Source organism: Crinia signifera, chromosome 6 (assembly GCF_055691185.1).
Source record: "Crinia signifera chromosome 6, ASM5569118v1, whole genome shotgun sequence".
In the NCBI taxonomy this organism is placed as follows: domain Eukaryota; kingdom Metazoa; phylum Chordata; class Amphibia; order Anura; family Myobatrachidae; genus Crinia; species Crinia signifera.
In genome coordinates this window covers 268,480,164-268,506,551 of record NC_139222.1, presented here as the reverse complement: position 1 = coordinate 268,506,551, position 26,388 = coordinate 268,480,164, and the positions used below count along the sequence as shown (strand labels likewise).

Genomic DNA, 26,388 nt, shown 5'->3' with positions numbered 1-26,388 from the left:
CACTGGGGCAGGGACTGATGTGAATGATCAAATATTCTCTGTCAAGCGCTGAGGAATATGTGTGGGCTATATAAGAAACTGGTTATAATAATAATAATAAAAAAAATATAATAATAGTAGGAATGTAAACAATGTGCTGCAATAAAGTTGAATGGATTTGCAAGTAGAGTGACATGCTTTAAATCAGGCATGTCCAACCTGCGGCCCTCCAGATGTTGTGAAACTACACATCCCAGCATGCCTTGCCATAGTATTGCTATAAGGGAATGCTAAAACTATTGCAAGGCATGCTGGGATGTGTAGTTTCACAACATCTGGAGGGCCGCAGGTTGGACATGCCTGCTTTAAATGCACTGAAATAGCTCAATCAATCAGCATAGCAGGGCTGTGAGTACACATTGGCCCTTATTTATCGCAGTACAAATTTGTTCTCAGAATAGGCAAAACCATGTGCACTGCAGGTGGGGCAGATGTAATATGTGCAGAGAGAGTTACATATGGGTGGGGTGTGTTGAAACTGAAATCTAAATTGCAGTGTAAAAATAATGCAGCCAGTATTTACCCTGCACAGAAACAAAATAACTCACACAAATCTAACTCTCTCTGTACATGTTACATCTGCCCCACCTGCAGTGCACATGGTTTTGCCCATTTTGAGAACAAATTTGTACTGCGATCAGATCTGAATAAGAGCCATTATCCAACAGAGGGGCAGATTTATTAAGCTCGGTGAAGTGACAGTGTCTGGTTTTTATCACCGGCCAATCAGCTGCTAACTGTGAAGTTACAGGCTTGGTTTGAAAAATGACAGGTAGGAGCTGATTGGCCGGTGATAAAAACCAGACACTTTGTTACTTCACTGAGCTTAATAAATCTACCCCACAGTACCCACATCTTATGACACATTATAGTGCCTCCACTTCATAATGTGCCACATTAGAGTGCCTCAGTTCATATTATATAGCATTACTAGGTGATTCATCGCGCCCTACGGGCGCTCTTCACACCGTCGTAAGGGGCTGCGCCCCCTTAATTTGTGAACATTTGCATATGAGAAAGATGGTTAGAATTGTATGAAAGATGGCCTGTATTGCAACTTGAGTTATAGGTGAAATGTGTTAAATAGAGAGCATATGATGTGGAAGGGGGTGTGTATTGTTTTGTTTAATTAAAAAGCGGTTACAGAGTAAGATGTACATTGATAGTGTGGATGGTACAGTGACATTTGTGGGTGTGGGGGGGAGCTGTGTGTGCATGTTGTTTAGGTGTGTGTGTGTGTGCAATAGTATAGTAGGGTGTTTCTGAGTCAGCGGCTCCCCACTGGCGGAGGTCACGACACAGGAAAACAGGAGGCTGGGTAGTGATAGGGGTGTGTGGGCATAAGGGGGACTAAAGAGGAGGGTGGGAGATACTGTGCAGCTTCTGCCAGTGGGTGAGGGTCCAGCGTGGCAGTACAGGAGTACAGGATGGTGGCCCTTAGTCAGTGTCTCCTCCTACTGGGTGGGAGTTCGGGTGCATGAGAGCAGGAGGCTGGGCTATGAGGCATGATAGGGGCATGTGGGCAAAACAGCGTCAGCAAACTCCCCAGTGGTGGAAGTTACGGTTCAGGAGAGCAGGAAGCTGGGTAGTGATAGGGGTGTGTGAGTATACGGGGGACTAAAGAGGGGCTTAGGGGTGCCGTGAATTGCAGGAGGGGCGCGGGGGTGCCGTGAATCAAGGGAGGGGGGGCGCAGGTGTCGGCGAATCGCGGGAGAGGGCGGGGGGCCGCAAAGCGTGGGAGGGGGCGTGAATTGCGCGAGGGGGGGTTGCGAATCGCGGGAGGGGGGTGCGTGAATTGCGGGAGGGGGGGGCACGGGGCGCGATGAATCACCTAGTTGGTTATATATTCTTGTAGAAGGATGGTAGGATGTTGCTGTCATTCAGAATGCATTTACATAAACAGTAATAGTAGCAGTAAAAGGTCTGACTTAAAACACCTACAGTAAAACAGAACATGTGTTATATATTATACAAAGAATTGGTTGATGATGTGTAGGTTGACGTGCACATAGTTCATAGTTGTCACTGGAAAAAAATTGCTACAAGAAAAAATCAACACAGAAGTTCAACACATGTAAATGTTGACATAAGTGTGGCACTTCATCGGTGTCCATGTCGACACATGAGAATGAATATGAAAACATTCAAAAAAAGAAAAATAAATCTTCAAAAACTCATGTCAACCTTTTTCATTGTCGACCATAGCCGTGCCAGTGTTTTGCAAGTGCCATTTAATCCTGGGGTTGCCGTGAATCGCGCGCGGGGGTGGGGGGGTGGAGGGAGGAGGTGAGGGGTGTCCACGAATCGGGAGGAGGGGTCGTGGGTGGATGCCGTGAATTGCGGGAGGGGGGGGTCGCGGGGGGGGTGGGTGTGTCACGGGGTGGGGCCGCGAATCGCAGGAGGGGGGGGGTGTCACGGGGTGGGGCCGCGAATTGCGGGAGTCACCGGGGGTGCTGCGAATTGCGGGGGGTGTGCTGCAAATCGCGGGAGGGGGGTCGCGGGGGGTGCCGTGAATCGCCACAAGAAAAAATCAACACAAAAAGGTCAACACATGTAAATGTTGACATAAGTGTGGCACTTCATTGGTGTCCATGTCGACACATGAGAATGAATATGAAAACATTGAAAAAGTTAAAAATAAATCTTGTCAACCTTTTTCATTGTCGACCATAGCCATGTCAGTGTTTTGCATGTGCCATTTAATCGTGGGGATGCCGTGAATGGGGGGGTGGGAGGGAGGTGCATACCTCCCAACATGACCCTCTCCAGGAGGGACACATTGCTCTGTTTCTGGACTTTCTTCTTAATTCATGGATTACCATCACCTGTGCTTAAACACCTTTCTTATCAATTACCCTGTTTAAAACAGGTGATGACAATCATAAATTAAGATGGAAGTCCACAACCCAGCGTTACAGCTCCAGACACACTTTGAGTGACAGATGTAGCCAAATATATAAGAGATAATACACTGCAGTTCCTTTTATACCCCATTCATTTCATACCATGAACAGGTCCAGGGGCGTACCTAGGTTCAATGGTGAAAAATGTAAGTAAGACTCGGTAGTGTTTATGCTAGACCGTTTTAGTAGGACACAGTGCCCTGTCCAATATTGGCAAAATGTGCCCCACTAAAACAGCATGTCCGCTGCTATACACCAGCCAACCTCAGTGTCCCACAGGTTGGAAATGTTGCTGTTTAAGATCGCCACTGAGTGGATAACTGCAGTGTATATGGAGTGCTGGGTATGCCCCACAAGACTACTGAATTGGGCATGTGTCACAACTACACAATCCCTCCCCATCTGGGTGCATGTCCCCTGCTCGGGAGCCCTTCTGCACCTCAACGTGCTGCCCCTGATCTTCTGGGAACACTACATGTAACTTTGACAGGGAAGGGGGATCCCTGTCAGTTCTGGGCACCATAACAGCTGCACCCTTGGTAGCTACACCCTTGGATAAGGATCTTTTAACAGCTGCATTCTCTGCACATATGGTATCTACACCTTTGGGTAAGGGTCTTTCAGATTATACTGATGGCGCTTGACTACAAACAATCGATGATAGTGTAAAGATTGATGTGACGTTCATATGTGGAAAAATCAAACAATAACGTGTGTGAGGTTTCTTCAAAGTGAAAAAGCAAATATGTAAGGGGAAGTGAAATAAAGTCATACCAAACTCACAAAATTTATCGTGAGGACCCGTGTGTAAAGGTTTCTTTATGGGACCACCATTCGTGGCAAGTAGTACGGGTGTAAGTAGGCTGCGTACCGTACTCACTAGAATAAAATGCTTTATCCTCTTATAACGGTTTCTTTACTCGTCAATCTAAAACTCCCTTGGTGATTTCACAGCCCCTTTTAATTCAGTTAGCGTCCATGGGCAATTAAAGATCGTAAGTTGCTCTTCGGACACCGATGGAAGGTTAAGGTGGGATTCAAAAGACTCTATCATTTGCTTAGACGGTGCAAGGGTGGCTGGGTCTAAAGCTAAATTATACAATTTTGAATAATATATAGCAAATTGTTGAGCTATCTTAGCTGGATCTATTATTTTTGTATTTTTAGATGTCTTAATATATTTAATTTTGTGTTTAGCTTGTTGTGTCCTAAGTCTCCGAGCCAGCATTCGCCCTGCTCTATTTCCCATTAGGTAGAATTTCTGTCTTCATTTATTTAACATTGCCTGCGTTCTTATCACTAAATGTTTTTGAAGTTGACTTCTGGCTGCCGAGAGTTCCTTCCTAAGTGCCATAGATGGGGTCTCACGGTTCCGTGTTTGCAGTTCTTTAATTTTGGCCTCTAAATCTTCTTGTTGCTTCATATAGTGACATTTATATCGAGCCCTTGCTTGTATAATTACTCCCCATAGGACAGCCTTGAAGGTGCACCAATTTGTTGTTATAGAGGTATCCTTTGGGGAGTTAAAGTAAGACTTAATTCCTCTATATGGGTCCTTGCCGCTAAATTCTCTAGTAGATGGGAGGAAAGTCTCCATGGTCGTATAAATGTCTGTGTCTTAGCCATATTCCATGACCACAACAGAGGGGCATGATCCGATCAGGTGATGGGTAATATATCTAGGGAATGTGACTGTTGTAGGGACCATAATAAGCGCTCCTCGTCTTATACCCTGTATGGTCATGCATAACTTCCTAAGGAATGGTACCTGTTTGGTGTTAGGTGTATATACTGACACCAGGGTGACCCATTTAGACTCTATTTGCCCTACAATGATCACGTACCGACCTCCTTTGTCTTCCAGTGATGAGTGTAGGACAAAAGGAATGGAGGCATGGAATAGAATGGCTACCCCATTCCTTTTAAATGGGCCATTAGAGAAGTAGCCACACGGGTATCTACGATCTCGAAATATAGGGGGAGAGCTTGAATGGAAGTGTGTCTCTTGTAGCATCACAATATCTGCCCTATGTCTATGGAAAGCAGATAGTGCCATTTTCCATTTGTTAGGGGAGTTCAGCCCCTTAACATTTAATGAATAGATTTGCACCATCTTTTATTGTTATTAGGTTTTTCTTCCCTAATAGTTAATGGATATTGTTTATATGTCTGAATTCGGACCTTCCCGAAAGGGAAAGCACCAGGACCAGACGGCTATATTAATGATTTCTATGTAACATTCAATGACCTTCTGGCCCCAAAACTACTAGAACTGTACAGTTCAGTTTCAGATCATGGGATACTTCCCACTGAAATTTTGGAATCCCAAAAAGTGACACTACCTAAAACAGGGAAGGACCAAGCACTGTGTAGACCTATAGCGCTTCTAAAGGGAGATGTGAAGATATATGCCAAGCTGATAGCTTCACGCTTGGCACCCCTACTTCCATCATTGATCCACACAGACCAGGGAGGGTTCATATCTGGGAGACAGGCTTCAGATAACACCCGAAGAATATTCAATGTGCTTGATAATAATAAGACCATGGGGATGGATCTTATGTTGCTTTCTCTGGACACAGAGAAAGCCTTCAACAGATTAAACTGGTCATATATGCGGGCAGTTTTGGAAAAATTTGGATTAACAGAGTTTACTTTATCTCGACATCTATGTTGACCCTATATAGTGCCCCCTCTGCTAGGGATTTTAGTAATGGGTTCCTATCAGAAGTATTCTCTATAACAAATGGAACTCGTCATTTCCCCATTAATATTTGTGCTGGCCATTGAACCATTAGCCAATAAAATAAGATCAGATCAAGCATTCTCCGGGGGATGGATAGGACAAAGTGACAATAAGCTATGTCTTTTTGCGGATGACATATTACTTTTTGTAACAGATCCTTCCCGTTCCCTACCAAGGATACATACCATCCTAGAGGAGTATAGTAAGGTATCATTTTATACGTTACACACAACTAAAACAGAAGCCCTACCTATTAATTTAACAGACATAGAGGTATCTACATTAAAGAGTGCATATCAATATCAGTGGAAGACTACCTCCATTTCCTATTTGGGTATTAATATCCCCCCAAATTCTAAATCAGTATTTGAAGAGAACTGGCCCAAAATTTTTAAAAACCTCTCATCTCTTACTAAATCATGGTTAACATATGAAATATCTTTGTTAGGGAGGTTGTCTACATTCAAAATGATGATACTTCCAAAGCTAATGTACCTTTTTCATACAATACCATATGTCGTTCCTCATCAGTACATGGGTAAATGCCAGGGCTTGATGATGAGCTATATATGGAAGAATCACCTACCAAGGTTAGCAAAATCCCGTATGACCCTACCGAAACATAGGGGAGGAATAGCCCTTCCAGATTTAGATCGATATAGGGAGGCATGTGTATTAACTCAGATGCAAGAATGGTTTAAGGAGCCATCTATAGCTGTTTGGGTGTCAATGGAACACGATAAGTGCATGGGATTTCCCCAAAGGACCTTTTATGGATCCCACAGATTATGAGACCAAACAGGATACAGTCCCTACCTACTATTATAGATACACTTAAAGTCTGGGATAAAAATAAGAGTAAAGATTCCCTCACTAACTCTTCCAACATTAAACTTACCATTAAGAATGTTGAATATCCTTATTCCTAATTTGAATCTTGTTAAATGGACCAATCTAGGTCTAGTATATTTAGAAGACATTTTTGAGGGAGGTAGAATATTATCTTTTTACGGAATTACGGACTCGATTTTCCTTGCCCAAGACAGAGTTTTTGCATTATATGCAAATACAAAATTGGACACGGAGAGTAAGAGGCAACTCAGAGATATTATATCAGGTACCAACTGCTCTCCTGACCCAATTAAATAAAGCGGGATCAAGAGGTTGTATCTCATATTGGTATGACTTTTTAACAGAAATGTGTCAAAGCCCCAAGTCCTCGGCCCAACAAAAGTGGGAAAGAGATATAGGCCTACAACTATCTGATAAACAATGGGAAGCAATCTATTCTACTTCTTTCAATATGTCAAAATGTTTGAACCACTCTGAAATGCAAGTCAAATTATTAAATAGGCTTTACTTGACCACAGAGAGATTGCTCCTATTCTGGCCCTCATGTTCAAAGTTCTTTTGGAGGGAATGCGGGAAGGTGGGTCATATTTATCATGTGTTCTGGCTATGCCCAAAGAAAAAACAATATTGGATAGAGGTTTTCGCTCTTATAAGTAAGGTTTTGGGTGTTTCATTGTCCCCCTCCCCACAAGTGGCCCTCCGATAGAAGTGCCAAGGAGTCAGGAGTATGTTCTAGGACATATCTGTATCACCGCACGAGCTGCCTTGGCCCAATGCCGGAAGCAAACCACGCTCCCTCCCATCCAGAAGGTGATTTCTAAGGTCCAGCTCCATTATACAATGTGTCACGACCACCATGTCAGCTACCCTGGCTCTCTGTGCTGTCCCGAGCCCAAAGACCTCTGATAGGTTACCCTCTGCCCTGGCGCTCACCTCTGCTGCTGATTCCCATGCTGGCTGTCTGCGCTCCGTCACTCTGTTGCCACCAGGTGACAGCGGTGGTGTGCAGTCTCATGCCATGCAGGCTTTGGGTGGCGTGAGGCATGAGCCGCCATGATGGGTCCGTGTCAGGTTAGGCCTCGGGCCAAGAGACGCCGGCTGCAGCGCCTCCGCGTACAGTCACCGCCGGCTGGTTTCTGTCGCCGCATCTGGCGGCGGCCATCTTCTTGGTTACTACAGCCTATGCTGCGCGGCTCCAATCTGTGAGCTCACACGCTAAGCCAATCACCGCTCAGCTCAGCCTTCAAATACTGATTAGCCGGGCCAGACCGGCAGTCAGTACAATGATGTCCACCCGTTAACATCATTGAGTACTCCTGGCTACCTGTAGTTCCCACTACAGTTTTATCGTGCATCCTGGTGAAGTCTACTCAATTCTCTCTGCTGATCATCCACTGCGTTACCATATCATCACGGAACCCTCTGCCGCCTACAAGGAAAGGACAAGGTTAACACCCCAATGGGTGTCATCTTCTTCTTCATTCCTGACGGTTATTATCTGTGGTCGCATCCCTGGTTCTGCAGCTACGATCCTACTCAGCACAGATTCATCTGGACTTCATCTTCTTCTTATTCCAATCCTTCAACCAATCATCCAATCCTTCAACCAATCATCCAATCATTCATCCAATAATCCAATCCTTCATCCAATCATCTAATCATCCAATCTTTCATCCAATCATCCAATCCTTCTTTCAATCACCCAATCATCCAATCCTGCAATCAACCAATCATTCAACTTATCAATCATCTTCAAAGCTCTTCAATAAGCATTGTATATTATTGTCTTCTTCCAAATTATCAAATTCTACAGTTATTCATTGTGCCATCATTCATAACTTGTACCGCAGTATCTTTATTAAAAATGGTTTCATTTTATCCAATTGCTTCACTCCCTTCTGTCTTTCATGCAACAGCCCTACATCAAAGCACCCAGCCTCCGTTACACTCCAGCTGGTATTTCACGAAATGTGACACAATGGAGACAGAGGCCATAAAAAGCCCTATACTCCCTTTATCACTGTCACGTAAATGGGGGACATGGTGTGAATATGCCATTAAAAGCGAGGGAGAGTTCTTCGTACAAAACCAGAATATGTCCGCAATTTAGCTTAAACAAACCCGAGACATATATACCTGAGTAGTGACCACGGCCACAACCCAGGTTAAGAATATCAGTCACTCCTTTTCCAAAGTGCTTCAACAGCCTGCTGCTGTCTTTCTCAAGGCTAGAAAGGCAAAGGAATGACTGATATTCTTAACCTGGGTCCACTCCAGGCCACTACTCAGGTATCCATTGTTTTTAATTGTTTTTATCTTGTATTGTGATTTTTTTATTAAATTTGCATGTTACCCTAAGACCGTTCCTATTTTTATTTTCACACCACCCAATATGTGAGACAATATCTCCGGGTGCATCCAACATCACCAAAGAAACCATTATCTACATATCATCTTCAGTCGTGCTGTAAGTGCGGTACGCAATCATTTTATTTTGAAGCCCCTCACACATGGTGTCATCATATAAAGAAACCTTTATGAACACGGTGTTATAAGATCTCCTGTGAGTTTGGTACGCCATAAAGGTGCCCTATGTTCCTCAAACCATCAGTGGAGTCATAATTGTTCTGAATTATACATTTGTATCTCTCCCTTTATATGCAATATTGATCCTTGGACGCACACCAATGGAGTTTTAGATTGACGGGTAAAGAAACTGTTATGAGAGGATAAAGCATTTTATTCTAGTGAGTACGGTGGCAGCCTACTTACACCTTTACTACTTGGCACGGATGGTGGTCCCATAAAGAAACCTCTACAAACGGATTCTCACAATTAATTTTGTGAGTTCGGTACGAATTTATTTCACTTCCCCTTACGTATTTGCTTTTTCACTTTGAAGAAACCTCACACACGTTATTGTTTGATTTTTCCACATATGAACGTCACATCAATACTTCCACTATCATCGATTGTATGGAGTCAAGCGCCATCAGTGTTGTTTCCTAGCTACAGTATTCTTTCAGGAGGCATTTCCAGTGTTCCTCCATCAACATTGAGGCAGCAAGGACTCCTGCATTGCGCCTTGAAACATTCTATTCTTCTTTTTATGTCTTTCAGATGATGTTGATGGTTCTAGTCAAGCATACTCCAAACATTGACCCTCATTCGAACATAGAAGCAGTAGAAAGAACACTAATATTGGGATTGTTACTGATCCAAATTGCATTCAAGGACGCAGTATTGGATCTTTCCCGCCACCATCAGGTGGTTTATGGAACCCGTGGTGACGTGCAAGCAATCTGTCACAGCGGCCAGGAAATCGATCCCTGGCCTCTTCCCTCCCCTTAACGACGTCAACAGTCAACATGCCTATATTTTCAAAAATGTATAATGACAATGCCCACTCTCTCCCCCAAAAATGGGATTAGACTGTCAATCACTGACAGTCTGATGCCGTCCCTGCATTCTGTGTCGCAGGACCCGTTCTGCGCATGCGCAAGCTACAGAACATTGGCACTTTGTGCATCAAAGCGTAACAACAACCAAACCTGATTATATTATATTTGCATTGAAATTATAAATATGTCATACCCAGATACAAACCCCAGTCATTGTATCAAAGCAGACAATAAAACCTAAAATAATTACATTTTATGTCTGCAATCAGGAAATAAATGGCTACTGGAACATAACTGAACTATACCTAAAAATATACATTTCCACTTAACTGCAAATGGCCAAATATCTTCTATTGAAATTATGCTTTTCTGGAATCCGGCTCTGGAAAAGAGTTTTTTTTCTGCTGATTTTAAGTGACTTCTTCGAAATACTATAAAATATTTGTACTGGCGTAGACACAGAGTACAAATGCTCAATGCTGGCAGCAGAAATACATTTGTGCAGAGATTTAGTGTGGTCATTAAAATTAAATCTCTACTGTTATGCCTCATGCTGGATTTGTGCTGAAAAATTACCAATACTATAGCAGCAAAATAAAAAAAGGCCTGATGCTAAGGGGAAAATGTACTATTCGTACCCTTTCGATGTGAAATATGTGCGTATTTCACACATCGTATAATTTACTAAGGCTGAAATGTGTACAGTTCATATTTTTTCCATTTGTATTTTCCGGTAGTTCCCAAAAAATCAAATAAATACACCATTGATAGAATACGTAGTTAAATCCCCATTCATTTCAATGGTATCGGCAAACTTACTAAAGATTTGTATTTTCGGTCACATACGGATTTTGGTGTTTTCACATTTAAATACGACTGGCTACGAAGAACAACGCCTTCAGAAAATACGATTACCATAAATACGACACCGTAGTAAATTATACGTACTCGACCGAACATGTCACACCACAAATATGTACAAAGCCGTTCGAATACGAACGACATTGCCGAAAATAGAGTTGTTAGTAAATTTCCCCCTAAGACACCCACTGCTGACATCATACAACTGAAACTAGGAAGATGCACACTGCAGCTCCAACACATGCGCACCCCACCCACTCCTAAGGGCCGACATCAAAATGATCTTGACAATCTAGACGAGTGTGCAAAAAAGTGGAAGATGAGGTTCAATGTGGACAAATGCAAGGTCATGCACCTTGGGAGACACAACCAGTGTGCTAGTTATAACCTAAGCGGGGAGGAATTGGGTAATTCAGTACTCGAAAAGGTTCTAGGAGTCCAAGTAGACAACAAACTAGGGTGTAGTGCTCAATGTAATATAGCAACTAAAAACGCCAATAAAACTCTAGCATGTATTAAAAGGGGCATGGAAACTAGGGATTCAAAAGTAATTATGCCTCTTTACAAATCATTGGTTAGACCGCACCTCGAATACGGAGTACAATTCTGGGCCCCGCACTATAAAAAGGACATCATAGAATTAGAAAAAAATCCAAAGAATAGCAACTAAGCTTATTAGGGGAATGGAGACTTTAAGCTACGAGGAGATTAAGCAAGCTGGGACTATTTACACTAGAGAAGAGACGTTTAAGGGGGGACATGCTCAACATGTACAAATATATCAAGGGCCAATATAAGGAACTGTCAAGCACCCTTTTTTCTGCTAGATAGGAATCTAGGACGAGAGGGCACGAGTTTAGATTAGAAGAAAAAATATTTTGTTCATCTAGAAGAAAAAAATTCTTTACAGTCAGAACAGTCAAACTTTGGAACTCTCTTCCTGAAGAAGTGGTGTCAGCAGACACTATAAATACGTTTAAAATAAGGTTGGATAAACATTTATTGGTTAAAAACATCCACGGGTATGAATAAGTAACAATCTGCCTTTAAAATATCAGAACATACTATACAACAAGGGATTAGCTACTATAAACATAGGTTGAACTAGATGGACACAAGTCTTTATTCGCATCACCTACTATGTAACTAAGTAACTATGACATCAGAGGTGGATGTACAGTGGTTCTGGTGCTATTGGTACAGAGACACTGTCCGACAACATCTCTGGGTCTGATTCAGTATGAAACGCATACGATAAGTTGCTCTCACCACCTCCTGCCTGCATTTGCAGAAAACTGCAGTGGGATAGCAGTTCTAGATATGTCATGCAATGTCGCTTGCAGGCACATCATCTGCAGCATAATTAACATCAGTGGCGGTTTTTACCTATGGGCTGCAGGGCTGCAGCCCCCCCAGGTAAAATCTGCCACTGTAGTGAAGCCAGATGCAGTCACTGGCTTCACTGTGACTTCCTAATTGGAAGTCCAACCTGCCAGTCACTAAGGCAGTCCCCTTGGGAGGTGTTCCATCCCTCCGGGACGTCTTGTTGCGGGCTGCCGGGCAAAAACGGCAAATGCCCATGTGCAGTATCTTTATTGGTACTGTGTACGCGCTGGTCCCGGTGCCTGTAACTTATATTGTACAGGCGCCGGGACAATGATTACTTCTATGGGCTGCTGCCGAAGCCGCCCATAAAGCCGGCCATATGCGCAGTACATATATTTGTACTGCGCATGCGCCAGTCCCGGCACCTGCAATCTTAGGATGACAGGGGATGATCATGGGAAGAAAGTGACAGCGGCGGCGGTGTTGACAGGGGGAGGGGGGGGCCTGTGGCCAGAGGCCCTGAAAGAGGTAGGAGCCGCCACTGATTAACATGCTACAGGGTTTGGGGTGCAGTATCCAGCACTGTTCTACAAAACGGAGAAATGTCAGCCACATTATAAATCTATGGATATCTGGATCCATTTTATCCATATATTGCTTTCAATAGTTCTATTATACCCCTTTCACATCACACCTCGGACCCAGTTTATTGCCGGGTTGATAATCTGGCAATTAAACTCAGGTTAAACCCGGGTTACCCTGGGTATAATGGTGACCCAGGTTTAATGTGAAAGGCACATTAAAGAACTTACAGTATGTCTAATTAACTAAAGGAGAAATTTACTTCCTATAAAAATTAAAATAAGACAATGAACTCAAAGATCATTTTATTTTAATGGAGTACATAATACAGAACTAAGTTTAATTCATTTCTTAATTGTTGGAGGGAAGAGTGCACTGAATCTCTTTCCTCCTTTTGGTTGAACGATATTGCTTAGTTGAATCAGTGGGTAGCACCAAAGTGTATAGTTTTAAAGTGGTATATAGACATCCGCTTCCTCTGTTTAATACAACATTAAATCTTGGTGTAAGAATCCTCTTTAGACAAAGACATTTGAAAAGGGATACAGGTACAGAAGGTCAATACGGTAAAAAGCTCGACATAGAAATGGTGAACACATATAAAAAAGGTTGACAACATTTTTTGTTACATTTGTTTTTGGAGGGGGTGTCGTTTTCACCATTAAATCAAATGAAACCACAACTTGAGTACAGATTTGCACGCCAAGCTTTGGGTAAGGTTAATATTCCCAGTCATAGTCCACATGCCCTCTGTCTCTCGTGAATAGATGCAAACTGCAGCCCCACCTACTGCCCCTAGGTGGGACTGCGGGTCTGTAAAAATCAGTAAAAATCCGTTGGCAGGTATACATTTTAATAAAACTGGAAAAATTTGTGTGTTCTAAAACTTCTGACTGGTATTGTGCACTTTAAAAAACAAAAAATGGGATGTAGTCTATAGCAACCAATCACATTCTGTCTATCATTTTCTAGGAAGCAAAGAGAAATGATAGAGATAATCTGGTTGCTTTTGGAAGCATATATATATATATATATATATATATATATATATATACACATATACACACACACACATTTACACCTTACTATGTATGTCTTTTATTATTATTATTCATTTTATGTTATTTTTTATTTTCATATATTGACATTGTTTTTTAAGATTATATTTGTGTACCGTATATAAAAATATTTGTATGCCTATGCTATTGTAGTATTCATAATACTCTATATTAATATTACATCAATAAGGAAAATGTACTGTAGTCAAGGCATTCATTTATATTTAATTAGATTTGTTATTGTAACAATTATTTTGTGAAACAATGCCCATTATTCTGGTTCACTCACAAAGGCAAATTATTTCTTAAATGGACAAAACCATGTGCATTGCAGGTGGGGCAGATGTAACTTGTGCAGAGAGATTTAGATTTGGGTGTTATTTTTTTTTCTGTGCTGGGTAAATACTGGCTGCTTTATTTTTACACTGCAATATAAATCTGACTTTGAAGTAAAACCCCACCTAAATCTAATTCTCTCTGCACAAGTTACATCTTCCCCACCTGCATTGCACATGGTTTTGTCCATTTGAGAAGGAATTTGCCTTTGCGAGTGAACCAGAATAATGGCCAATGTACTGTGTACACTCTTAGCCACAGTTTACAGACTAATGAATCAGTTAATTATAGGATTGAGAGGAAGAAAAGGGCCCACTGGAACTTGTCAGTCACTGGCTATACCCTCAACCAAGCAGGGCTGAGCTCATTCCTGATTGGCTGAGCTCATCCCCTCGGGAACTCCCCTGGAGTTCAGCCCTGATTGGATGACAGGAGTCTGGGATTCCCTCTGATGACAAGAGTCTGGGATTCCCTCTCAGTAGCAGGGGGAAATACACCAGTGAGTGGCCATGCCCCCTCGCATTGGCCACGGCCTTTTTTTTTTAACTATGGCCTGGCGGTACTGTCAGCGGCCCTACAAACAGACTCAAAATAATAACAACAAAGACAGACAGAATGAGGCTAAGAAGGTGATCAGCCGGGCAAAGGCAGAAGGTGGGGAGAAAATGGTCCAGTTAATAGATAAAGGGGGCAAAACTTTTTCAATTATTTAAGTGAAAGGAGAAAATCAAATAGAGAAATATGAAGACTTAGACAGTGAGAGTTTGGTACAGGGAGACAAGCCAATAGCAGATCATCTAAATAAGTATTTTTGCACAACAGAAAGGGAAGGAAAGTTGCCACAGTTAAGTTGCAAGAACATGCATAAAAATAATGTAGATGACTGTACAATTACAGAGGAGAAGGGGCCAAAGGTGCCAAGTGAGGTACATCCAAAGTTACTAAAGAGCTAAAAAAATGTGATGGTAGCACCATTAACAGAATTAGTCACCCAGTCACTAGACACTGCAATTCTAAAAGACTGATAAGGAGTGCATGTAGTTCCACTGTGCAAAAGTGGAAGCAAGGGCGACGAAACAACTATCGACCAGTGAGCATTACATCATTAGTAGGGAAAGCGATGGATACACTCTTAAAAATTTGTGGAATATCTTACATAAAACAACTTACAGGATCCAAAACACCATGGATTCACTGGGGAGATATCATGCCAAACCAATCTTATTGATTTTTTGACAAACATAATAGATCAAGGAGAGGGCATAGATGTAGCATATCTAGATTTCAGTAAAGCATATGACATTGTCCCACATTGCAGTCTAACAAATACCCTTGAAAGTGTGTGATTTAAATATAAACCAGTTAAATAGATATGAACCTGATTGTAGGATAGAAAACAAACATTTGTATTAAATGAGTGCATTTTATAGAGAAAAATGTTACCAGTGGAGTACCCCAGGGTTCTGTACTTGGACCAGTGCTTTTTAATGGTACTGAAGGGAAAGTATGATTTTTTTTAAATGACACAAAAGATATGCAACAGTGTAGACACACCAGGAGGAGGGCTGCATAGGGAGAGAGATCAGCTTCAGAAAGAATAAGTAATATTGCCACTGTATAGGTCATTGGTACGGCATCATCTGGAATTCTGTGTCACCTTCTGAAAACCATATCTCCAGAATGATAGAGAGAGTGTACACAAAAGGGCAACTAAAATGTTACAAGACCTACACACAAAAAATTACTTGGAAAGACCAAATACGTTAACATGTATAATTTGGAGCAGAGAAGGGAAAGGGGGACATTATAGAAACTTTCAAATATACATATTAGAACTTGAGGACATACACTGAAAATTACAGGAGGTATGTTTTGGGGAAATGTAAGGAAAAATTACTCCACAGGAAGTGTAGCGGATAAGTAAAATAGAGGATGTAGAGGCTATGACAGTAGAGATATTTAAAAATGCATGGGATAGACCTATGAAGATCCTTACAAAGAAGTAATGGTTCGAAAAAAGGGTTGAGATAACCTAAAGGATGAAAAAGGCTGAGATAATGGGCCAAGTGGTTTTTGTTTTTGACATCAAATTCTATGTTTCTACGCAGTGGTCGAAGTGGGGCGGTATACGGGGGCATGGCATACCCCCACTTTAATCTGAAGATAAAAAAAAAAGTTTTTTTTCCCCCTCAGGATGCTCTCTGATCACTCAGCAGCACATATTGTGCTTTTGTAATACCCCTGTACAACGGGGCAGTCTGGCAGGGGACGTTGATGGACAGGCGGGTGTCCGAAGGTGCGCACTATATTCACTCTTTACTTTTCCATACCCCCACTTCAAAATTTCCATACCCCCACTTCAAAATTTCCACTTCGACCACTGTTTCTACGTATATATCTAACATACACCGTCCCATGTGCTGGCTCAATTAAATACCGATTTTGATGTGACAGCCTCTTCCATTTACATTATTATCGCTAAAATCACCACAGATCTTTATAGGTTTACTATAACTAAATAAGTTGAATATTTACATTTTAATTTACTCCTATGCCTGGAACTAGTACATTACTTGCTGAGGAATAACTGAATGACTTACATATATTCACCTAGGCCCTATTTTACATTGGAACACTCTATTCTTAAGCTGTACCTAATCCTTTAACGAAACTCCGGAGCCAAATAAAATTGTACAAACCTCAGGATTTCATAAATCCCTGTTAAAAAGTTTTATTCTAAGCTTAGTAATCAAACACGTACATTTTATCTGGCTCTGGTTAAAATGGATATCACTGAAGTGTACAGATCAGAAAATCTGTAAGCCAACAAATAAAACAAAGAACATATGCTATATGTGTGATTGGAAAGTGAGTCAACTCGGGCGAAGCACCCATGTGTAAAAATATAATTCATCTGTGAAATATTAAGAGAGCTTAAAAACCATTTTAAAATCTGTTCATTAGTAAAAAAAAAAAAAAGAATGCTGGAACCTAATGAAGATCAGAAATCCAGAGGTGGTTTCTTACAAGTTGTAAGGAAAATTTACCAAACGTCAGCTGAAAGCTGATGAATAGTGACATTCTGCATAGCATAATTCCGGCCAAAGAGACAAATACTTCTTAATGTTGGCAAACAAGGAGAGTCTCCTTTTCAAGAGGGTATAACCATGGAAAAAAGAGGTAAACGTGGCAAGCTGAAAGCAAAAGATTAAATGCTGCAAAAGGGCTATGAAAGGTCTTTAACACACTACTTACATTTATAAAGAGTGCATCGGTAAAACTATAACTTGCCTACTTTTGAAAACTAGAATCAGGGAGTTCACAGTAGGATACTCCGCTCAAAGTGTGGCATCCTGTCGAGGGGCGTGTCCCATTTTCTCCAAAAGGGTGTGTCATTGCGTAAGTGTTTGTTGTTGTAAGGAATAGCTGTCTACAATAATGGGTTTCTTGTATGCAACTATATATTAGCTGTGATACTGTGATAAATGCAACAAACGCAATAAATTCCAACTGCAATTTGACCTTGTGTGAATTCACGGTACTTGTTTAGTTTCACGGCTGCAGCACAAGGACGCTGAAGCTATAGATATTGGCAGCTTGCCAGACTGCCTTAAGCTACGCTATCAGCGTAGTGACTGTTTGAAATTTGGTAGCTTGCCAGCTGCTTACTTGTTTCGTTTCAAGAGGGTAGACAGTGGCACTTGTGGGACTTGTACAAAAAATGCGAAAGTGAACCGACGTTTAGGAACCTAGCTCCATTTTCAAGGTGCTGGGTGAGACCCAGCACCTTGAAAACGGAGCTAGGCTCTGAAACGTAGGTTCACTTTCGCATTTTCTGTACAAGTTCCACGAGTGCCACTGTCTTGCTTTGATATCAATCTACCTACACGTCCAGGAGGCACCAGGGCAATTGAACCAGCCGAGGAGAGTGCCAGTCCACGATATTCCCTTCTTTCTCTCTCTCTCTCTCTCTCTCTCTATATATATATATATGCACAATAGTGTTAAAGAGGCGCCCACTAGGTGCAGTTAATGGTAATTACTGTCTTTCCTAATCTATTACAACCATATACAGACCAATTCTACTTTTTGTACATAAAACATTTATTAAAACATGATTTTAAAAGACAGTTTTTTCAAAATCTTGCCGTAGGAGTAAACTTTTCTTTAATTTTTGGAAGATAGGACCTGAAGCTGGAAATGGCATAGACCCCACAATACATTTCTGCACAGTTAAAAACCTGGAATGACGCTCTATTTGTAATGGCTGCATTGTTATACCTATAAGTAAGTGTATGGGAGAAGGTACCCAGGCAAGCTAATGGACCCCTAAACAAGCAAAAAGGAGTGCCAGTCTCACTGTATTTATATATATATATATATATATATATATATATATATATATATATATATATATATGTGCGTCTAATGCACCTTGATAAAAAACCCGCTGTGGTTTGAAACGTTGGAGTTTACTTCCATGGTCTCCTGGTTTTTCATTTCTTCACTGCGAGTGCCACCGTCTCACCCCCGCCTGCATACAAGCACCTGCATTGGCAGGTGTACATCACGGAGGGCACCGCTTACCAGTGCAAATTGGAGTGCCGCACCTATGAAAAACGCTATATATATATATATATATAACATTTTCAGATTTTTCACTCCTATTCCCAAAGGTATCCTCAAAGTAAATTTATACTAAAGAGAGATTGTACTCTCATAACATACATTGGGGGAAATTTACTTAGATGTGTATTCTACTTCACATGTGATGTTGCTATGGGCAAGTTAAGGGATGACCATTGTGGTTTGTTAAAGAAGTAGCAATTTTTGTAAAAGCAAATAAGATGGCCTTTAAGAAATATAAGCAGAAACACAATAATAAAAACAGAGGTGTACCTTGATAGACAGAAGGAGTCTAAGAGGGTAATCAGACGTGTAAAGACATAAGCTAAAGAGAAAATGGCCTAGTCAGTGGGTATTTGAGGAGGGTGAGAGCAGGATTTTTTTAGGACTATAAGTAAAAGGAGAAATATAAAAAGTGGAGTAATAATGACAAAACACAGAGTGTGAGTCTTGTTTAGAGAAGTAATGTAATGGAAAAGTATCTTAATAATAATTTTTGCTCAGTATTCACAACTCAAAGAGAGGGGGAGGGGACAGTATATTCATAAAAACGGTAGATACAAGTACATTTACAGAGAAGTTGCATAACTCTCAAAACTGAAAATGGCTAAATTAATGGGGCCAGATGTGATACAGCTAAAAATAATAAAAGAGCATAAAGGGTGCTGGTAGCCCCATTAACATAATTAGTCAACAAGGTCTGCAAAAGAACAAATGTTGTAACCACACAAAAGTGGATACCAGAAAGAAGCAGGTAACTTAAAAAAAAGAGTTGTAGAATATCTAAAATCCAGCAATTTTCAGTATTCCAAATTTCATGGATTTACTGGAAGGAGATCATGTCAAATAATTCTTATTGACCTTTTAAACTGTATGACAAAAGTAATAAATAGTAATAAAAAGTAAATTATTATTAAGAAGCTACCAGCTTCTGTTTGTTGCAGCCACCGGCCTACCTTTAGGTTTCACTTGCTCCTAGCTTGTCTGATATCATCTGCCCCTTTGATCGCTTTCTACCAGTCCTGGTCCGGGTCCAGTAAACCGTAAGTGCTCCATGTTCGAGACCGGGTTTAATTTCTTTACGATTTGTTCAGTTGCAACATTATGGACAGTGTCCTCATTGTTATTGAGTTCATGCTTGCTTATTTTCCTCTGGGATAATAATAATATCATAATAACAGTTTTATTGTCATTGTCATCGCAATAAAAAATTGAACAACAACGAAATGACAGTACGAAATATAGAAAGACAACTCTTCAGAGTTTGCCACAGGTCTTCGCCATTTGCTTACGTTAACCCCAGCAGTGTTGTTTTCCTGTCCTTGGTACTATTCTGTACCTGTGGGTGGTTTTGCTTTTGTGTGGTGTAATATCGTGTTTTTGTGTGGTGTTATATTTTTATGTATGCGACTAGGTCGCTCTTGGTTTGCAACAATGTCGCTTATACGTTTTGTTGCCTTTCTCCCCTGTTATTGGTAGGGTGCCTTTTGTTTGCTGTTTCTTTCAGTTAGGTCCCTTTAGTCAGCTTCACCTTTTGACAATTTTCTAAAAGATCTCTGGTACTTTGTCACAAAACAAGACCTGGTGGCACCAGAGTTGGGGCGGACCTAATTTGCCCCTCCAGACATGGCTATTATAGGCGAAGTCCTAGTATAGCAGGTGCCAGCCATCTTTTAGGAAAGGTCAACAGAGGCAGTTGGACACTGCTTTTTAACATCTTTATTGGTGAGATTGCAAATTATATTTAAGGGAATGTATGCCTAGTTGCAGAAGATATAAAGGTATGCAACAATGAAGAAACAATAGGAGGGTTTAAACAAATGATTGATGATTTAGGTAGGAATGGCCAAAACATGCACTTGGTTCTCAAAAATATAGTATTTATAGTATAGGCTAAATATAGTATTAATTGCATTATAATGTAAACAACTAAGGAGGAAAAAGATCTAGGTGTCACTTTTTCATGGCACTTAAAGACAGGTAATCAATGTAACAAATCAATGAAGAAGGCAAGTCAGATGCTTGGCTGCATAGGGAGACAAATTATAAGCAGGAAGAAAGAAGTAATATTGCCATAGTTTAAAGTCATTGGTACGACCTTATCTAGAATACTGTTCTGGAGGCCATTTCTACAGACAGCTTTAAATTAATTAGAGAGTGTGGGTATGAGGGGCGGAGCGGAACAGAACAGCAGTCATAGAAAATCTGTGAATATAGAGGTGGGTGGGACAGAAGGGGGGCAGGACATTGCAGAGTGGGGGGTCAGATTGTGGTTAGTCAGCTTGCTATGTTAAGATCACTTATTAGTATTTATAAACTAATGAAGGATTTGATATTTTTTCTTAAATACATCCTCTTTTTAATCTATAGTCTTCAACATAATGTATAAAACTTAATTTGGAATGACATAATATTCTCAAAATGCACATTAATTACAATATAACTAGTAACATGTCAATAAAACAGGAGAGATTTTTGAACCGAGGCATGTTGGGTATGTTTTCTACTACAGCACTTGAAGGGAATAATGTTACGAGGATGTTTTCATAATAAACAGCATTTTATTTTTTTCTTAACAAGAGAAAAAGTTATGGAAACTTATGGAGAGAAAAGCTGGTTTGACATCTAAACACAGATGTCTTTCAACTAAGTAAAAGGCAATGACAACACAACACACATTATGCTAATTAGAACAAGACAGAATCCTGGTCGGTTTTCAATTAACTAGTTTCTTTCATTGGGAGCCAACTCTTGGCTTTTACACTGTCAAACGTAAAGACATTATCTTGGGCTGTACATAGTGCAGAAAACAAATGTGTAGAATTGCACGACCTGTTCCACAGTTACAATTTAATAATTAACAAATCATAAACCGAATCTGTTTCATTTTACCTTTAACTATAATTAAATTATAATATGTATGGGGCAATTTTTCAATTATTGTTTTGTAGAGATGCGCTGTATATTGTCACGTGACAGTTATACCATGCTCACCTACGTTCTGGATGCACCTTCCGGGGGCGGGGGGGAGGGGGGTGTGGGCAAGTCAGCCAGATGGGAGGTGCGTAGGGGTGATGGCCCTGCCCACTGTTATGCAAGGGGGTGATTAAAGTCCTTATAAAAAAAAAGAGGCAGAGCCATGATGATGCTTTACAATGCAAAATACATCATCAACCTGATTGGAAGTCTGTGACCCCAAGATGCGTCAGTCTCCCAGAGTACAAAAGTAAGAGGACCCCCAAAATGTAGTTATTCTTATATAAAGCATGAAAAGTAAATGCCCAGTGAACTAATGTTTTGTCAATTGAGGGCCTGATTCATACCTGTTCACTAGGCTGCGTATACTCGCAGCCTCGCGAACAGGTCAGCGCCGTGTACGAGAACACATCCCCAAAGGGGAAAGTAAACATTCCATGGTCGCCGACCATCAAATTAATTTTCTCCCCTTCCGTAATAAAAGTCAGTCTGAACTGACTTTTATTTCAGCTGGATATGGTCGAAAAGGGGACCGGCGCTGACATCATGTGACCCACCTGCGTTCCCCTGCTGTCAGCCCCCTGCCCACCCCCTCCCCTGCCTGTGCAAACACCTTGGCAAGAGTGATACTCGCCAAAGGCATTCGCACTGGGGCAGTGCCAGATAAAGCCTTCGGGGGGCCCGGGGCACTTTAGACAGGGGGCCCCCTTGCACTTGTCATTACTGGCCGCAAACTGCATGGGAGAATATTACACTGTCAAAACACAGAGTAAAGGCAGTATAAACTTGGTCAATGGGTAACTGCAGGGGATAATATATATATATATATATATATATATATATATATATATATATATACATACATAAATACATACCACTTGAAAAGCATGTGTTTGTCCCTCTGCCCCTTACTCTGGAGGAGACCTCACAGTCCTAGTGCTGCCTCTGATTAAAAACCCTCCTATGACTAGGCTGCTGCTGTTCTCCATGGGCCTGAGAAGCATGTAATGAGCTCCACCATTCAGAGCTCAGCACAAACATCTCAGCCTCTGGTGCAAAGTGTCATGGGACTTAGTCAACTCCCAGTAATGCACTGCACACTTGTGCAATCAGTGTGCCTTGGCTCCCGATGCTCAGCACCATTAATCATTGTCACATTGGCAGATAGGTGAAGCTGCAGCACTACCCCACTCCCATGCACAAAACCTTTAGCTAAAAAAAAAAATGTTTTTTAAAAAACACATGCCAACCACAGGGGGCCCCTAGCTAGAGGGCGGCCCTGGGGTACTGACCCCTTGTGCCCCCATTATAATGCGGCCCTGCACAGGGGGTCTGCACAAGTTCATATTCGTGCATGCGCAGACTACCACCATCAGAAACGTGGCCGAATGAGGTCCTTAGTGTGATAGAAAAGTGAAGTGCCCGCTGAGAACCACGGCTTGTTATCAGAATATCACGTGAGCCAATTGTATAGGAGTTCTATTTCACACGTGATGTTGCTATGGGCACCCAATCAGAATCAACTTCCTATTTATTTAGCACATTCTAGAACAGGGGTGTCAAACTCAAATTCATCGGGGGCCGCATCAGCAGTTTGGTCACCCTCAAAGGGCCGGTTGTATCTGTAGGACTATGTGTCCACTCTTTATTATCATAAATTATTGTCACTGCATTCAATTATTACTGTTTTTTGTAATAATGTAAGTAATAACTAGCTCTGAAAGCAGAAACATAGTCAGAATAATGACAAGTAGATATTCATGCAGGTGACCTGGGCCTCTGGGTTCGCAGGACTCTCGCTAGAGTTCTGGACTGGTGGTGACAGTGGGACAGATAATGATAATGACCCTGGACACAGGCAGCCGCACTGCAGATTTGTGGGCTCAGGCTGCGGCTGTGTGCTGCTGGCCTGGCTCTCTGCCTGCCCGGCCACGGACTCTGGACTGGACAGACTGGTCTGGACAACCAGAGACAACACAACTGTGCCCACCCCACTGCCGAACTTACAGTAAATATACTTTACCAACTGATGCCACTGCTGCGCAGCACGGCACCACAGGCAGGAGGCAGCTCACCGCCGGGCACGTCACACAGAGACACTAACAAGTCTGTGTCCACTGTCCTGCCTCCCTCCTCCTCCCAGCGACTGTGTCACTCGACTTCCTCACGTTGTTAGGTATGTCTCTCAGTCTCGAGTCGTCATGTGAGTGTCACTGAATGTGATGTGACACTCACACTGTGATGGCTTCCCGCAGTAATGTAATTGGCGCCAGGCGAGGGTGGGTGGCAGCGGCTGCGCGGGCCACATGACGAGGTCTGGCGGGCCGGATTTGGCCCGCGGGCCTTGTGTTTGACACCCGTGTTCTAGAAGATAATAGGTATCTGATTGGTTGCCCACAGCAACATGCATTCTGAAATAGAACTCCTATCTTAGTAAATTTACCAAAATAACCGGGCCCAGATGTGGAGACTGTGGCAGGTTCCATCAGATATAGGGCCCAGATGTGGAGACTGTGGCAGGTTCCATCAGATATAGGGCCCAGATGTGGAGACTGTGGCAGGTTCCATCAGATATAGGGCCCAGATGTGGAGAATGTGGCAGGTTCCATCAGATATAGGGCCCAGATGTGGAGACTGTGGCAGGTTCCAACAGATATAGGGCCCAGGTGTTGTAACTTTGGCAGGTTCCATCATACAGTATATAAGGCCCAGATGTGGTGACTATGACAGGTTCTGTCAGATATAAGGCCCAGGTGTGGTGTGTCACAACCACTGGAATGTTCTGTCTGCAACCCTGTACCCTGGAATTAGCTTAACCCAGAACTGAGGCGCGGAGTCTAATGTGCCAGGGGTATTCACCAGGGACCCCCGCAATTTGGTCTTAGCAGCATCTGACATGCAGGTCACTGCCCTTAGTCTGGTTTTCCAGATACAGGGGCTGGTAGACTCAGAAAACACTCAGAAATGTGGCAAATGAGGCAGACCGTAAGTAACTCGGACGGGGGCAACGGGGGAAGAAGATAATATAAACTGGTATGGAATAACTTGCAAAAGTATGTGCTTGGGTAAACATTAAAAGAATCGCTGGAGTCAGGTAGGAGAGCTTATACTCTAGCAGAGGATCAGCCTTCCTGACTTCATTTTATAGGAGGAACTAACCTCTGCCCTAAAACACTAAATGGATAAAAAGAAGAGTGCTTGTCACTTTAAGAACGAGGACTCGAGATTCGCCCACTGCATGAGACCCAGAAGTGGACACAGCCCCCACATCATGACCGCCTTTCTGCCCAGCCTGCCTCTCCACAGCAGCTCCCGGACACCAGCGCTGCCGGACCTGGTAAGCAGATGCTGGAGTCCGGCACACAGTGACATGGTGACTGCAGCAGGTTATCTCACCATTAAGTGTGTTTTTTAGTGCCATCCTGTGATAAAAACCTTTTTTTTATCGTTGATTGACAGAAAGCCGGCGTTTGTGGGTGGTATCAGGACGTTTTCTGGGAGTGTCAGGGAAAATGCAGGTGTGCCAAGGCGTTTGAAGGCAAGGCGTGTGAAATCAGCTCCAGCCCCAATCATCCTGTTTCTGTCGCAGCCACCGGGTAAGTCCTGGGCTATGCACAGAATGGGAAAATCATCCGATGGAGAGTGGCTTGTGAATGGATTCACCGATCCAGCTAATTTTTTCAAGCCGTACTGAAGTCATTCGCAGGCTTGCAAAGGGCAGGATATCACTTTTATGTGGTGGTGTATACCTGGTCGCAGGTCTACAAAAACGAGCAGTCCAGTGATCAGTTCTGAATAACCCCCAATGACCACATGGATGGTAAACTATAAAAAAATTGTGAAAAATCAAGTTGGTCTTTTCATGTGTCATTTATTACTGTGTTGACCTTTTGCTTGTTTTGACTTGTCTATGTCGGCATATGCACGTTGACCAATATTGGTCAATCTATTGCCTGTCAACCTAATGCATGTTGACCCAAAAGAAAGGGTTTTGTATTACATGTAAACATTGAAAGTGTTGACATGGTCAATAATGTGCGTCATTGACCGGGTGCAGTCGGGATACCGACGTCTGAGTAATGACTGTCGGAATCCCGACTGTCGGTGATTTATACCACACCCCATTGACCATATCGACAATCATCATGTAGACACTGCTAAAATGTTGCTATATTAGAATGTTGACATAACATCCCTGGTGGCCCAGCGGTGACTTACCTGATAATATTGGCTGCAGTGGCTCCAGAGGTGTCTTCCAGGTCCCATCAGTCAAGTGAGTGTCACTTATGGCAGAGTCATCTGACAAGGCGATGTTTCAGTGAGTATTCTGGCCTTATCCCTACCCCAACCCTAACCCTCCTTTATGGTCTAACCCCAACCTCCCCCTAGTGCCTAACACTATTAACTCGGCATCCAAAATCCAGGGGGTATGGAGAAGGTCTGGTTGTCTTGGCGATGGGCAAACACTTTTTTTGCTCAGAATGCTCAGCAAGATCGCTCAGCACACACGGCCTTATTCTGGTTCACTCTCAGAGGCAAATTCCTTCTCAAATGGACAAAACCATTTGCACTGCAGGTGGGGCAGATGTAACATGTGCAGATAGAATTAGATTTGGGTGGGGTTTTTCTTCAAAGTGAGATTGCAGTGTAAAAATAAACCAGTCAGTATTTTACCTGCACAG

General features: G+C 42.2%; 1 protein-coding gene across 4 annotated transcripts in view; it reads right to left on the bottom strand.

The window, feature by feature from the left end:
• Positions 1–26,388, bottom strand: part of HPSE2 (heparanase 2 (inactive)) — a 333,369-nt gene that overhangs the window by 277,807 nt on the left and 29,174 nt on the right. For 3 of the 4 annotated variants that reach the window (XR_014444637.1, XM_083149563.1, XM_083149564.1), the window contains exon 3: positions 19,687–19,882. The exons of the other annotated variant lie outside the window; for it this stretch is intronic. The gene's annotated coding sequence lies outside the window, so the exon portion shown is untranslated. The remainder of the gene's footprint in view (positions 1–19,686; positions 19,883–26,388) is intronic. 4 annotated transcript variants of the gene reach the window in all.